This window comes from Chironomus tepperi, unplaced genomic scaffold, assembly GCF_022539635.2.
Source record: "Chironomus tepperi strain 1889 unplaced genomic scaffold, CSIRO-AGI_Ctep_v1 contig_445, whole genome shotgun sequence".
Taxonomy (NCBI): domain Eukaryota; kingdom Metazoa; phylum Arthropoda; class Insecta; order Diptera; family Chironomidae; genus Chironomus; species Chironomus tepperi.
In genome coordinates this window covers 8,201,994-8,217,950 of record NW_027226567.1, presented here as the reverse complement: position 1 = coordinate 8,217,950, position 15,957 = coordinate 8,201,994, and the positions used below count along the sequence as shown (strand labels likewise).

At 33.0% G+C, this 15,957-nt stretch overlaps 1 long non-coding RNA gene across 1 annotated transcript in view; it reads left to right on the top strand.

Annotated features, from left to right (window-relative positions):
• The first annotated feature begins 1,280 nt into the window (after positions 1-1,280).
• LOC139098021 (uncharacterized) overlaps positions 1,281-15,957 on the top strand; it is a 50,908-nt gene continuing 36,231 nt past the window's right edge. Inside the window, exon 1 of the long non-coding RNA XR_011545139.1 lies at positions 1,281-2,078. This is a non-coding gene — a long non-coding RNA (uncharacterized lncRNA). The remainder of the gene's footprint in view (positions 2,079-15,957) is intronic.

The following is a 15,957-nucleotide window of genomic DNA, read 5'->3' as shown; positions in this document are numbered from 1 at the left end:
GAAATTTTGAAATAAGTATCGATTTATTCCAGATTCATTACAAAAGCGCAGAACGTATGCAGGTTAAAAGGCAAAATTCTTCAATTTGCTAAAGTGTTTCGTGACAAAATCCCAAATATCCTCCAAATTTGTATGACTTCCTTTCTTTTTTGGCTGGCCGTACAGATCAACTAAAATTTGTACGCAATCTTTACAAAAAAAGTTCAAAACCCTGCCTATTGACACAAATATCTCTTTATTCCCCTACATATTCATCTACAAATAATTTGCCATACAAAAATTGCTACTGAATCAATTTACAAGCCGGCATTTACACTTTAAACAATTAAAAAACCACTTAATAATTTTAAATTGATAATAACTGGATATAATCAACTCTAACGTATAGTTAACGATTAATAAGTTGATACTTGCTCATTAATATTGATCAATTTAACACATTTTTCTAACAATCATATAATTATATACCTGAAGCTTTAACAAAATATTTTCTCTTATTCTAATGTGACTAATTCTCATTTCATTCCTTAACACAATAGTGTAAATTGACACAATAAATCTCTCTCAATATATATATGCTTAAAAGCTTTCATTGTACTAATTTTCATTAGAAAATCATCAAGTTCACACTTATCACAAAAAACAGACATGACAAGATAAAATCTGGAACAAAAAAAGTGCGTATAATAAGACTAAGCGTCTCCACCTTCGTCATAAATAATTACATAAAGTCACCAAAAAAAAATTCTCGATAATTGATAAAGCAAAACACAATGTTAATGACTTGATACAGCGAGCATGTTCGAAAAAGAAGGAAATTCCGTTACTGACAATGATGATGATGATGATGACCATGAAGTAAATATGAAAAACTGGAAAATTCCAATACACAACTAAAATCATGTTTCCATGCTGATTTCAATGACAATCTCAGTCCGCAATGTTGCCAGATTTTACATCGACTTTAAATCATTAATATCAATCACCTCAGTTCGATATTAATTTAATTATCAATAAATTACCGACGACATAAAATTTCTCGTATAAAGTCACGAAGTCTCATCAACAATTTGGAAGTCTTCCTTCCTTTCCAAAAAAGAAAAAAAGCGAAAAAAAATTGTAAAAAAAAAAATTATTCTCAAAAATCTCACCGTTCGGTGAGCATAAGCTACTCATAATTCTCATTTCGAGAGAGAAAAAAGCAATGTAAAAATACGAAAAAACAACACACAACATTTATAAAACCTCATCTCTAGCTCTTATTTTGCAATGTATTTGAACATTCGACGGGAAAGAAATTTATATATTTTTTTTTGTGTGTTTCCCTCAATATAGCCGAAGTTCACTTTAAGTTAAGGATGCACATCGAAAGGATATCATTTTCACTACGCTGATATAAAAAGAAAAATTTAAAATAAAAAATTAAAAAATGATAATTTTTTGATAAAAATTAAAAAAAGTTGAAAAATTGAAAAAAAAAAATTCAAAAATTAATTGTGCTGTGCAGAATCAAGAATTATTGGAAATAAAAAAAATAAATCGAAACATGAACTAAAATAATTGATGATGAAAACATCAACTAGTTGTGTGTTGAGTGAATATAATGTGAAAATGTATATCTATAATATGTAGTAACACAGATTAAATTTGATATGACATGAAATTGTAGTAAATTGTAAAGTTAAATCAAGTCATATGTGCACAAATCAAACAATAAATTGTCTAGATCGCGGTTATTTCGGGTTTGTGTATTGCATTATTATTATTATTTTATTCGCAGCAGTTCTCGCGCTGATTTTAGACATAAACAATAAAAAAAAAACTATATAGTCGATCAATATTGAGTATAGTCGTTGGAACTACGTAAGACCGTATTTATTTATTTTTCATTTATTTATTTGTGCTGTGTATAATTTTTTGAGATTAATCTGTGAATGAAAAATACGCGCAAATTTATATAATATCGTGTGTTGTGGATATGGAGATTCTTAAAATATAATAAATAATAAGTTTTAGTGAAAAAAAAAAGAGTCAAAGCCGCAAAGGAGAATTTTTATTAATTTTCAACGTGAAAAATTGTAAGCAAAAGTGATTATATCAAGCAGATATACAGCTCTGGTAAATTGTGAATGTTTTACAGCAGTAAAAGTGATGAAAAACAACAAAATTTTTCCTCAAAAAATGTAAATGGAAAAAAGAGAAAGAAAAATTTTTTATTCTTCAAGTTTACGCAACTGGATATAAAGCTGTATGTTGTTGCTGTGTGAAGCATCTTGAATTAGCTTATGAATTGTGGTTTTTTTTACGATTTATCTTATTGTGTGTAGGAGCAAGAAACACAAAATATTTCCCTCAAAAATTTTTATGCTCAAGTCTCCAAAAAAATCGAGTCCAAGGAAAAAGCGAAAGTGCCTTGGTGCCTCTGCCTTACAACATACAATGTGTGTGTATGCTGCTTTTTTTTTGTAATATCGATTTTTATTTTAGTCGCTTTTGTACCGAGAACGAGAAGCAAAAGCAAAAAGAGGAGAAAGGAGAACACTGCCATGAACATTTTTATGTTGATTTTTTTTTTGTGTGTTCTCTGTTGTTGCTGCCGTTTTTTTTGGGGGAAAGAAAAGTCTCGTCCCGAAATTTTCGATTGAACTGCTATGAATATATATACTTACACAAGAATAAAAAAAAGAAATGTTTTTGTGTCCTTCGATCGAATAAAATAAAATATGTTCATTCGTGCTTGCTTGGGGGTTGTTTGGGGATGATGGTTGTGTTATCAGAGTGGGTCCTCTCCAACCAAATCAAAGCGGGAAGAGGGAAGTGAACGATGAAGCCAAGATCCCATGAATTTCTTGCAGGAGTGTAGCTAGTGAGAGGTTTTGGTGGTCTAAACGATCCTAGACTCCTTTAATTTGCTAGGGTTTTTGGAGAATAAATTCAAGAACGACCTAATATTAAGGATTCCTAACGCCGAGACTGAGACCGAGGCCTTTCCCGGGTAATCTTAGTATCCATTTCGGTCTCGAGAATTTTTCGAGATCGAAAAAACTTCTCTAAAATGTTAGAAAACTAATTCTTTACTTCTACATAGCTGATTTTACAATTAGCTGTTGATTACCTGTGATTAGGGAACGTTCAAAAATTTCTATATGCTTAGGTACGAAGGAGTCTTCAAATTTACCTACATCATTCACTTACAAAGCGTTATGCTAAAGAATAAAGCTCCTTAAATTCTATTTTAAAGGTTACGTAACTTCCATACAATATCAAATAGAAATTTTAATTCCGGGAATTAGTACAATTTATTGCATTGAATGAAGTAACAACCATAATTGTAAATTTTTGTTCCCCTTTTTCGATAGCATTTGAAATTGACTCTATTGCTGTTAAGACATAGAAACTCCTAATTATCCCAAAACATCCCTAAAATTCAATCATTTTCTGACATGACTTTTAAAATCCCTTTGTACATCTATAAGCTAATCAACAGTTGAAGCAGAGATATCAAAAGGATTTCAAAAATTATGCCAAGAAGAGTTTGGGATTATTTTGGAATCATGGAATCACTTACTTACTTACTGGAACCATGCTCCGACTTGGAGCCTAGGTTATTAAAAAGGCCATTGAGTGTTTCCATTACTGGTTTTCATTATCTTACTTTTAACTAATTATAAAATAAATAACCATTAGATGTTCAAACCTTAAGTTCCATAGCTGTGCGTTTCTATGCAATAGCCATGAAGGTTATTGATAGTTTAACTAGTCAGGATTCGTCAGATCTCCAACTCAAACCTAGATCTACAGTTTATAGTGGGATCCGAACTACTTTTACATAACTATTTATCAGAGATCAAAGTCACTAAGATCGGCGGCTAAATGTTCGCTTATTTTAGCGAAATATTTAGCGGACTAAAAAATTCGCTTATTTATTTCAACATTTTAGCCGCCGGCGGCTAAATTATCAGTGGCTTAGATCTCTGCTATTTATAACTTATTAAAATCTACTTGGCCACTAAACTTGAGTGGAACTAAATCTGATTTATCGACCGTGTAATGAGTGAATAGGTTTTTATTTAACTAGACTGAATCTCGTGTACATTAATTAGTCATCCTTAGAACTTGACTTACAATTATTCATATAAAAGTATGTCTACTCGGGTATGTATAGTGATAAACTGTTTCACTCGGGATATAAGTGTATATTGTGTTAATATTTATTTCGGTCAGGTTAGGTCTAATGAAACTTAAAATTTGTGTAATCCATAGCCATATTAAAATCGATAATTTATTAAATTCCATGAATATTCTATAAAAATTATTAAGGTCTATCAATATTACATTTTCCAGTTCACATCATCCACAAACAATCCCTTGCTTATCCATCTGTAAATTAAATCATTTTCACCATCCCCCATCCTCGTACCTTTGGATACCCTCTCACATAATTCACTAATATTTTTTGGTTCTCTCAAAAAAATATAAAAATCTCTAATTAGATGCGCGGAGATGTCCGAGATGATGTATATTAATGACACAAAACAAAAAAAAGCAGTAAAAATATCAATATTTATATTTTGATGTTAGTATCTATAGATATCTACATGTATAATCCTCAAAAATATATTATATATATAAAAATTTTCTCCGCTCACTCTATCGATTGCCAATTAAATCAGAAAGAAAATGAGAAACTCAAAGTGGTCTATTTTTGGTTTATTAAAGCAGAAAAAAAAGGAAAAAAGATATATTGTGTGAGAGAAAAAGAAGATTTTTCCGAGATATAAATATATATAGATATATAGATAGAAAAATATAAATGAGAAACACATTTGTGCCTTATGTGAACTGCACTTTTTTTTATATTATTTATTGGATGGGAAAAAAGGTGAAAAGCATGATGGAAAAGAGCCAAGTTTTATGGAATAAACGTATTTATCATTTTAAAAAAGTCCATTATCGCTCGTTTTGTTGTGGACGAATTATGGAAACTTTTATTTATTTGATAAGTTTTAATTTAACTAATTGCCATTTTGCTGTAAATTGACTTGAGTTACTTTATGAAAAAAGTTTTGAAATTAGTGTGGTTTATAATTTATTTCTGTGGACTTTTAATTGTTGACTCGATAAATTTCAGCTTTTTGAGACGTTAATTCGAATTGTTATGAGCTTTTTAAACTTTCAATAATTATGGTCAAACTTTAAATGAGCAGAAAGGCACGAGGCATAGAAAATACAGAATACATAGTCTCTAAGTCGACATAGATCGGGTGTGGGTATAATTTAGCTGAATTCAACTTAAAGCCAGAATCATCTCAGACTAAGGACATTACAAATTTATGTTCCCGGAAAGCATAAGACTAAAAAACTCAGTTATCGGCCGACTTTACTCTAATCTGATTCTATTGAATCCGACCTAAAGACAGAGTCTCTTTGGCATCAGATTTTCTTCCATTTCGACGCCTTTACGTTTCAGGGCTACATCATATATTACGTCCTTTAACAGTGATGGGCAGCATTTTTTGTCTCTTGGCAAGCCAGTGTGTAGCAGCACATTGTTTGTCCACCACGACCCTAGAAACTGTGTTATGCTACTCGGAAAATGATGTATTGGCACCCTAAAAGTACTTTAACTCGAATTCTTTAATTTGGGAGCTGTACTTATTTTAGAGTCCGTAAGGAACATGCAGTTCTATAGATCAATCGGGTTCAAAGGCGTTTTCAGCTCAGGTTTAAGAGTCAAAACTACTCTCTATTTGGACAAAATCCTTCAATTTTCCAAATTTTTCAGAAAATAAATCCTTGAAAATCCATAAAAACAATCTGACAACGCATTTGCTCGAGTTAGTATAGGGTTATCCAACCTATGCTCCGCTTCACACTAGTATGTCGTAGAACAAGCTCAAATGTGCCGCAGAGCATTCTTTGAGATCAAAACCCGGGATAAACTCTCCAAAAGTCCAATACTTCACTCGTAGTTCATATCGTATTTGTATGAAAAGTACCGTACTACATTTGCTTTGAAACGTCTGACTCTAGATCGAAATAATTACCAGTAAATAACCCAAATGAACTAGTTTCTCCAAAACTCCAGCATTATAGAACAAAAATTTAAAACTTTCACAAAAGCTCTTTATAAACTTTTTTTAATTCATCAAAATGCATCCAGCACAAAATTCCAATAAAGTAGCAAAAATTGCTTAAAAAACTTATTACAAAAACTGTTTACAAAGCTCTAAAAAATGTTTTTATATTGAAAAACTTGTTGTCAAAACTTTAATATCCAATTTACCACCCAGTGAACATAAAACTTATTGCTTTAAATTTGCATCTTTAATAAAAAATCTGTTCCTCCATTCAGTCCTGATAAACGTCATTGAATGATTTCGATATTAAAGCATTTCTATTCAGGAAATTTTTTATCGATTCACAAGATTCAAGTACATGATAAAATGTCATTCATGAAAATCAACATTGGAGTTGGAGAGGCCGCATGACAATATCAATCCCTTCCATTGTCAATCCATTCATGTAAAAATCTGTAGAACTGAAGCTCCTTTGATGATCAACAAATTGACTAAATATAGAAGAACAAAATTTTTATAATGGAGTGTATTGTTGAGGAAAAAGACGAGACACCTTTCAAGTTACTGAATGACTCGATTTACGGATAAGTAAAATACAAAGGAAATAACATAAAAAAAATTGATTTATTGCAGTTCAGTTAAATCCAATTGTGGAAATCATAAACAACAGTCTCGAGTGTATTTAAATGGCATTTTTCAATTCAGCTGTTGGATTTCCTTAAGATATTTCCAATTTCTGTTCATAATGAAAATTCCCGAGCGATATTAATGAAGAAGGCTACGCCACAGAGCTCTTAAAGGTACGAAGCAAAGCTTTTAAGGATACGCTAAAGCGCTTACATTAACACCAAATGGAAACTGTCTCTATATGGAATCCAAATAGCTCCCATGGAGTATCCACATGGAAGCAGCTGAAGCAACTTCTATTTAGTGTTAATAAAAGTGGTGTACCGGATCGTTTAAAGTTCTGAGGCAGAACCATCTTCATTCGTGTCAATCAGAATACCAAATTAAAGCCGTTGGTGTCAATTTGGGTACCAAATTTAGGCAACTTCCATTTGGTGCTTTTAAAGAAGCTATAATGAAGCCTTATAAGCTCCGGAGTGAAGCCTTCTTCATTTGTATCAATCAGGACACCAAATTGAAGCCGTTACTGTCAATTTTGGTACCAGACTTAGGCGGCTTCCATCCGGTGTTATTAAGAGAGCTTTAGTTGAGTCTTAAAAGCTCCAGAGTGTAGTATTCTTCAATTGTGTCAATCAAGACACCAAATAAAAGCCGGTTTAGGTTGAAGTCCATCTGGGTGCCATTTAATGTCCATTTGGGTACCAGACTAGTGTACCTTTCCTTTGTTGTGAATAAAGGAGCCTTACAGGGGTCTTTAATGCTCTTGTTTCTCTTGTGTCCCTCTAATTTGTTTACAAGACAATCTTACATCCCAAAAGTCTTAACAAAATGCTCCAATTAATCACTTCATCTAGCTGCTTAAATGACCAATAAATAATTTTATTACCAATAAATGTTTGATTTAAGGAATAAAACTCTCGAAAATTGAAATAAATACGTAACAGTAATAATTTCGAGTTTTATTGGAATCCCCGATGTGCATCAATGATTTAATTTCAACATAATCGGGGGTTTTCTGATTGTAAAAATGAATGGAAATTTTTGATTTAATTAAAATTTGGGGAAATTACGTTCAACAGAAATTCCAAGACTAATAAAATAATCATTTTTATCCAATAAAATTTATTTGATTATGTTCAGATCATTTCTATAGACACATTACTGCATAATTGTACTTCATAAATTTAATTGATTTACGATTATTAAATATTGAGGGAAGGTGTGTCTGTCTTCGTAATTTGTGATAAAAAAAGTAGATATAAGTTGTGAGTAGTCAAGGGTCAGGGAAGGAGAGATTTTGGGGAAGTTCTCAAACTGTTCCAAGTTATTTTTTTGTTTTGCTGTCTGTACAGATCGATTGTGATCCATGGCGTTAATCGGGATTTAACGATAACGGATAATTACCGGTAACGGATGGTACGGATATCCATCATTCGGAGCCTTCATGGCGTCCTTCAGATGACTCCTATTGCTGACTTTTGTCTGCTATTTGCCTATACCAAGTACAATACTGTCTCATTCAACAGCCACATTCAAAGAGTTCTTTGGTTCTTCATCTGAATGTTCTTTGTTTAACCACTCATCTGAAAGCAATCTGAAACAATTTTTCAAAGCTTGAAGTCGGGGCTCATAATCGAAATTCTGAGCTCGAATTGGGCTTTTATATGGAAAAGTCGGCTAAACTCCATTTAAATTCCTGTAATGGCTTATTAACGATATGTGATCGGAAGTGTAGTAGTATTAAAGGACATATAGAAAATGTATGATTTTAAATATGGGACATTATCATATAGTCGAGTAGCTCGGACAGCTCAATAGTAGGAGCATGTGACCTGAAATTACACCATATCTACGGTACATTAGATTATGGTGGTCATCTGCTATATTTTTGCCGGGACGCTGCTGTACTTTTCAGCCTTACTGCTGTGTCCCGACAAAGCCTCTAAATATCCCGATTTTTTGCGAAAATCCTCTGACCACCCTACATTAGATCAACAGCTATAGATGTTCACACTGCCATTTCATCATCATGATCTATTCCCTCAATCCCCAACCAAAAATTCCATTCCGTATCCAAGAATTTATTTATTAGAAACGTTACTAAGTCACACAAATGCTATGGACACTATACAGTATGTTACTACACACATATTTAATATGAAAATTTTCCACACAAATTACAAAAACATAGCATCAAGCATTGATCCAAGGATACTAAATCTAAGCAAAAAAGTAGCAACAAAAATTCAATAAACATTCCTGTGGTTTTAGCATTGTTGTAGCAATGAAAATGAAGAAAAAGGAGCTAAAATCACATATTTGAATTTGCTTTCCATAAAATACAAAATAATGTGTGGCAACATGTGCTGATAGAATGTTAATGTGACCGATTTTTATGGTATATATTCTCTTTTTTATCAATATAATTGTGTGTAATATTTGTTATCAACATTCTTCAATGTTCATGTCGCGCGCGTATTTTTGTGACGTCGATGATGAGGGATTTTTTGATAAATCGAGTGTCTTTCCTATACTCTTGTTTTTATTGACATATTCGGCTGTTCTGTTTGTAGATAAACATAGAGAAAAAACAATTTGAGCGAGAAAGAGAAAGAGGACAGAAAATTTCCAAGTGGATTGTCGGGGCAATAATAAAAACCCCATTAAGTGTACCTTTAATTCGAAATTGAATCGATAAGAGGAACTGATACCGAGAAAGTTTTATTTTTATACACGATTTTTTTTACTTCTTCTTTTTTAACTTGGATACTGGCTTGGACTTATTTCATCTTTGGCAAATGTCACGTAGTTGAGAATAAGGGAAAATGAATTATTGATGCTGTGCAACTCACAACTACTGATTGCGATGCGAGGAAGAGGAGTGTAACATTGAGGGATTGGTTGGTTCAAGGGTGGGGAACTTAATTTTAACCATGGACAGCATATGTCATAGAAATGACTAAAAACCTGGCTTCAGGTTATCGTGAATCTCTAGCAGTTAAAGTGGATGCTCTCTAGAGCTGAGTAAGCTGAGAGCATGCTCATGAAGCTGAACTCAAGCTGAACTAGTATATTTGAGTATTACAAGCTCTTCAAAGCATACTCTTTGTCTGTTAGGGACTTTGGTTGTTATTCTGATCAGAACCGACGAAATACGTCCTCATACGAGAGTCTAGTCGACCTGGAGCTGGATTTTTACCAATTCTACACTGTCTGCTTTACTTACTTACTTCGATGGTCGTGCAGATCAGTTGTGATCCATGACCTCCCACAAGAGTCGCCTGAAGCTTACTCTACCGCTGGCTTTCATTTGCCAATTTCCGATACCAAGCGCAATACTATCTCTATCGAAATCTTCCTTCCTTTGGACGACTGCTTTACTAAAACTGATTTCTCAGATTTTCATAATTTCGATAATTCTGATTTCAGTTCCACACCCTTGGCTTGCTTATAATGTCGCAGTGAATTAAACAACGAGATTGATAATAAAAAATAACTAAGGACGGAGCTTATGAGTTTTGCACGTAAGAATAGCACTCCTTCTAGATTGCACTCGGGACATAAAAGATAAAAATGTGGCTTGGAGACAGTGTCGTGTTGGCTTGATGTAGTGCCGGCTTACTGCCCGAGTGACAAGAATAAAGAGGACTCTAGCAAGGAGCTTTAGAGACTCTGCTAAACCTCTTGCACTTACACAAAATGGAAGCCGACAATTTTGGAACCCTATGGACGCTGTGGTTCCGTGTCGGAGTCTACTTCATTTGTGCAGCTCGGGCTGCAAGATCCATGCCAAATCTGACTTTACATCGAACTTTTACTTGACTTTCTTCATTTGTACCCCCGTCAGCCATTCCTAGCTCCGCTCACAGCTTGTACATCTTAACGAATGTATGTACGTGTTTACACATCCGTAATCTGTGATGACTGTTCAAGTCGCCGACCGAAATCAACAAAATTTTCGAAAATGTTTCACACAAAATAAATGTGTTAAATTATTCTGTAATCACATGTATTAAAGAGCAGCTTCAGTTTGTTGTCTACATTCCGAACGCATTTTTCTTAAAATTTTCCTCACTGCCTGTCGAAAATGAAAAAAAAAAAAAAATATCACGAGGAAAACTGTCTAAAATTAGAGAAATGTTTTGTTTACATTTTCTGATAAAATTTTCATTCATAATATTTTTTTCGTATTTCTTATGATCATCTACTCTACCTTCAATGTTGATATTGAAGGTATTTTAATAGAGAAAAAATGAGAATAATTTGGTATTCAAACCATAAATCTTGACTTTTTCTTATCTTACAGCTGGTACATAAGACACACTTCCAAAAAAAAGTTTTCTATTAAAGAAAAACATTTGCTCTATCTGTGAAGTTAAATTACGACCTGGGGGTTGGCTGAAAAAAAGAGGATTAATTATTCGAATTGTGATAATTATTAACTGTAAATAAGAATCAGGCTTCATAACTTTCAATTAGTATACTCATCTAAATGATCGCGCTATTGATTGACGAGCAAACCCTAACAAGCAAAGGGCATGTTTTTAAAAGCAAAGTAATCTGCGAGTAACGCTTTCGTGCATACTTACTTACTTACTGCAACCATGTTCTTATGTGGAGCTTAGTTTACAACAGAAGGCTTTCTTCTGACTCTGTTGCTGGTTCTGTCATTAAATTTTTGCGCTAAGTAGCTTTTGGAACTTCTGGTAGCAATTTCCCCTTTTTGACTCCATCCCTACGAGCATGCTCATCTAATATAATTACGGTCAGCATACTCTCTAGAGCAGGATCGATTCATGTTAGGGAAAGTTTGAAGAAGACTTAAATTTTGTCGACTTTTTCATAAAATAAATTATTCTCGATTTTGAGCTTTACTATCGTGGTGAAGGACTTAAGGTTCCGAGTAGTATTGAATCAACTTTAATTGCGCAACGGGATTCCTGATTTGTCAATTTTTCTAGCACTGAGGTGTGTTGTAATTCCAAAAATATTGTCCACTACAGTTTTAAGTACCTCAAAACAGAGCGTACTTCGGAAGGAGGAAAGAGGAGTGTCAAGTGTTGGGGTGAAAACCAAAAAGAGAAATCTTTGCTGTCCCTGCATTCAAATATTGCAACATATTTCCTAAATTGTTGCCAGTTACTGCTTCGACAAGACAATAATTGAATACATGGAAAGTCAACCAAATATTAGACACTTTATTGGAACAAATCTCTAATTTAATTAACTGTAATGAACGAACGTCAACTCAAGAATATCAAAATTCCATCGACTCCCATCCATCTGTAAATTTGCTTAAAATTTTTCTGCAACCAAAAACTTTCTCTTCAGTTCAGTTCAGATATCTCTTAAAATATAATTAAATTTAATAGGGATAGAATAAATCAATTAAGAAATTCAAATATTGATGAAATGATCGATTTGGTGATTAATAATTAAATAATAATTAATACATAATTGGCTGAAGATAATTAATCACAGTGGAATAAATTATTTAATTAATTTGCCAACTTCACAAAACTTGCAAAAAAGAACTTGATGAATGAGTTACCATGATGGAAAAGTAGTTTAGTTTATTTTAGTTCCCTTATCGCCATAGCGTTCATTTACACTTACACACGTGATTGTCACAGCATATACTGCTATATTCTTTATCGCATATTACTCGAGATTGTTATACGAGCAAAAGATGAAAGATTTATCATCGTACACATATTATTTATTTTTATGTAACGAGCATCCATTCCATTGATTTATATTTCAAGGCCTTTAGAGACTTTGCTCTGTACAAGAATCATGTCAATCATTCTCATTCTTTTTTTGCTTATATCCATTTGTAAATTGTAAAGATACAACATTATAATAATATAATATCTTCATGTGTGAATGGATACACGTATCCAAAAAAAAAAAGGCACCATGTTATGAGGTATTATGACTAGTTTTATGAACTCTCATTGATCTTTTCGAAAACTTGCCAATATTTGTACAGCAATTGAATATTTCTATATGGTCGCAATCGCTCTATATCAATATATATAGCTATTGGGTATTGAATAAATATTTGTTTAGGCTTCTTCTTATAACTAACGTAAAGCTTCATTCATTCAATTTAATGTTGGTTTTATATACACACTTTTCCCGAGCGGCACAATGCGGTGGGTCATCATAATCAGCTACCACTGGACCATCAGGACAATTGCACGTCATGCCGTCAACACGGTGACTAAGCTCTACCTTAGCTACTAGATTGTGCTTCCCGGGTTTAAAGCTAACTGCAATAAATTCCATGAATGGCAAAAAGCTCACATTTTACTATAAAAATTGAGAAATTCAGCCATTCTTTTCCATGTCTTATTTTATCAATGAGAATTATATGAGTAAGGAGTTGTCATATTCAGATATCTGTCAAATTGAACAATACAGTTCAATGCGTATGTATCCCCAAGAGATAGGAAATTTAAAATGGAATTTCCTTTTTCATTTTCAGAAGTTAGATTTTGTTATCAATGACAATAAATGTACCTTGAAAGCACATTTGGCAAAAAAATTGGCATGAGAACGGAAATGAACGGAATTTGGTTGGAAATTAGTATGAAGCCGGACTTTTGGGCAGTTTGGCAACAAAGTTGGTTTTTCCTTGAATTTTGTCACTTGATACGCGGAATGGAGATGTGGCTTTCGAAAATGTTTACAATAAAGTCGGATTCTTTATGAAAACATCCTCTGAACTATAATCAACAATATGTCAATTATCTAAATGAATTATGCCTTTGATGCCAAGTTTTGAATTCATGATCACAGGAACGGTAATGAAATTATTAAGTACAGAAACACTAGGATTTTCCAAAACCTTAATTTCAACGAATTTTTGAGATCAAGAGCGATATTACTCGACAAAAAGGACTGAGAGGTCTTTGTCCAGATCTCAAGAACCCTTAAAAAGTACTAAGTCATTCCGCTACTGTGACTAACTTATTTTAAGATCTAATTATGTAGAAAAATTCAGCCAGAATAGCACAAATTGGGATATTGGTCAAAGATTTGGTCTCAGACCGGTGTGAGTCTAATTTGAATTCTTTTTTTAAAATGGTTATACCAATACAATGTGCCTAGTCACAATTTGTGTGTCGCCAATAAACAAACCTGGTTGGTGTGACTTGAAACAGCGATAATGCATCCGAAACCGACTAGACTTTCTCAGGGATCGAGCCTAGGTCGCTAGGGTCGGTTGTCCGACGTTCCAGAGCTCAAAGTCGAGTCGAGTCGAATGGAAATCGGCTACATTTGAGACGTTCTAACCACTTTGCTACTGTTTCTTTTTCGCTGTCTTAAGATTTGGATCCTGATTTGATTTAAATTCTACACCAATTCAGATTCACGCAGACTTGGAGCCTGATCGATTAACCAACCTGTATGATTCGAAAAACCTATCTAGATTCTGAATTTCAGACAATGACCTTTTCTACGACACAAAATAAATTCCCCATTGTAATTAAATAATCATCACAGCTTAAACTTCCAAAATAACATTTAAAAATTTCGCCAATTCATCGTCGTATATAAAAAAATTCTTACCAGTCACGAATTCATTGATTTACAAAATCCACGATACGTACGTCATGAATTTTTGGAATTTTTTTACAAACACAGCATTCAGCTCTGCACCAAGAACCTGTTCAATATTTATAAAAAATTCTCTACTGTACACTACGTGCAAGACTGCAAATACCATCAAAATACATTTTTTTCTGCATCTTAAAAATATAAAAATAAAAAATCAAAGAAAGAAATTTATTTAATGCGAATTACGATAGCGATCGGAGTTCCAAAAGTGTCATAAAAACTCAAGTTACACTTTAATTGCTGTATAATAAAACGAACTGCTCGTAACGATCGAAACGAAAACGTTTTGGAATAGTTTTTTGGAGATGTAGTAAAGTTGCATCGATTCTATAGCATTTTTTATGCATTATGATTCTCTCGTGACAGAGATCCACTGACCTTCATCTGATTCTTTTTTTATATTTTTGTTGTCGTTTTTTCTTTCTTATTCACATTGGAAGTGACTCACTGTACATATGTATTTATAAAAAGTGAATATATTGTGTGTATTCAAATCTGTTATTGTAGCTGCTCATTCATTCTCCTCCGCAAATGTTTATTGAACTGGTACAAAAGTCATCGTAACTTTGGTTTGAGTGGGTTAGTGTAGCGCATTATAAATGTGAGTTCAATTAACTTTCGATTAAATATTTTATTAGAAAGTGAATTTAGAATATTAATATTATAAGTGGGTTTTGGATGGAATTTATAGTGGCTTTTATGTCTGTTTTTGATTTTTATGGATGAATGAATGCGAATGCGAAATTGTGAATTTTTATAGAGTTGTCTGTGGCATGTCAGGAGCTGTTTTTGCAAAATTTTAACTTTGAGCACTGAATTCCTTAGTTTTTCGGGATTGTAGTCACGGTTTGGGGCTATAGGGGTCCTTCTCGCTCTCTCCCTTTTGGCTCTGGTCTGGGTCAAACCACCAAGCCTCCCTCTCTCTGTCATTTTCGAAAAAAAAGATCAATTTATTAGCCTTTTTGGTAAAAAAGTCAAAAACTTGCCAAAAACTTCCAAAAAAAACATTTAGCTATTCAGATCTTTAAGATCCAAGTCTGCGCTAGGGCGATTTGCGGTTAATGATTGTTTAACCAGTGAGGGTCCTTAAAACTCCCCAAAACCCCCCTTAAAAATTCCTGACTACGTTCCTGCTCACAATTCCCACTGACTTGAAACTGACTCATCAAAATTTTTTTGATCTCATTGCTTCCTGTCGCTCTGCAATTTAAGAAAAAATTATGAGTATGTCCATTAATTTTTTACATCCTATAAAAAAAATTTTAAACTGTTTTTGACAGTTTTGATTGAAATTTGTTTTAAATAAATTAAAAGTTTATGCATTATTAACTTTTTTTTATGTGTGTACCGTTGTGTAAATCGTTAATGCTTACCATTAACATGTCGTCATAAAAAATTTCTATTTATTCTATGTGTTTGACAAAAATTGCTGTTAATTTTTTTATTGATGTGATTAACATTAATTTTGTGGAATCATTAGAAATCATATTCGGAGCTGTTCACATGTCTCTAATTGATGAAATTTGAGATTTATATTCAATCAGATGACGTCAAACTTACGGTACAAGATGACACATGATTTGTAATATATCGATGACAATTTCAACTTGTTGACAGCACATAA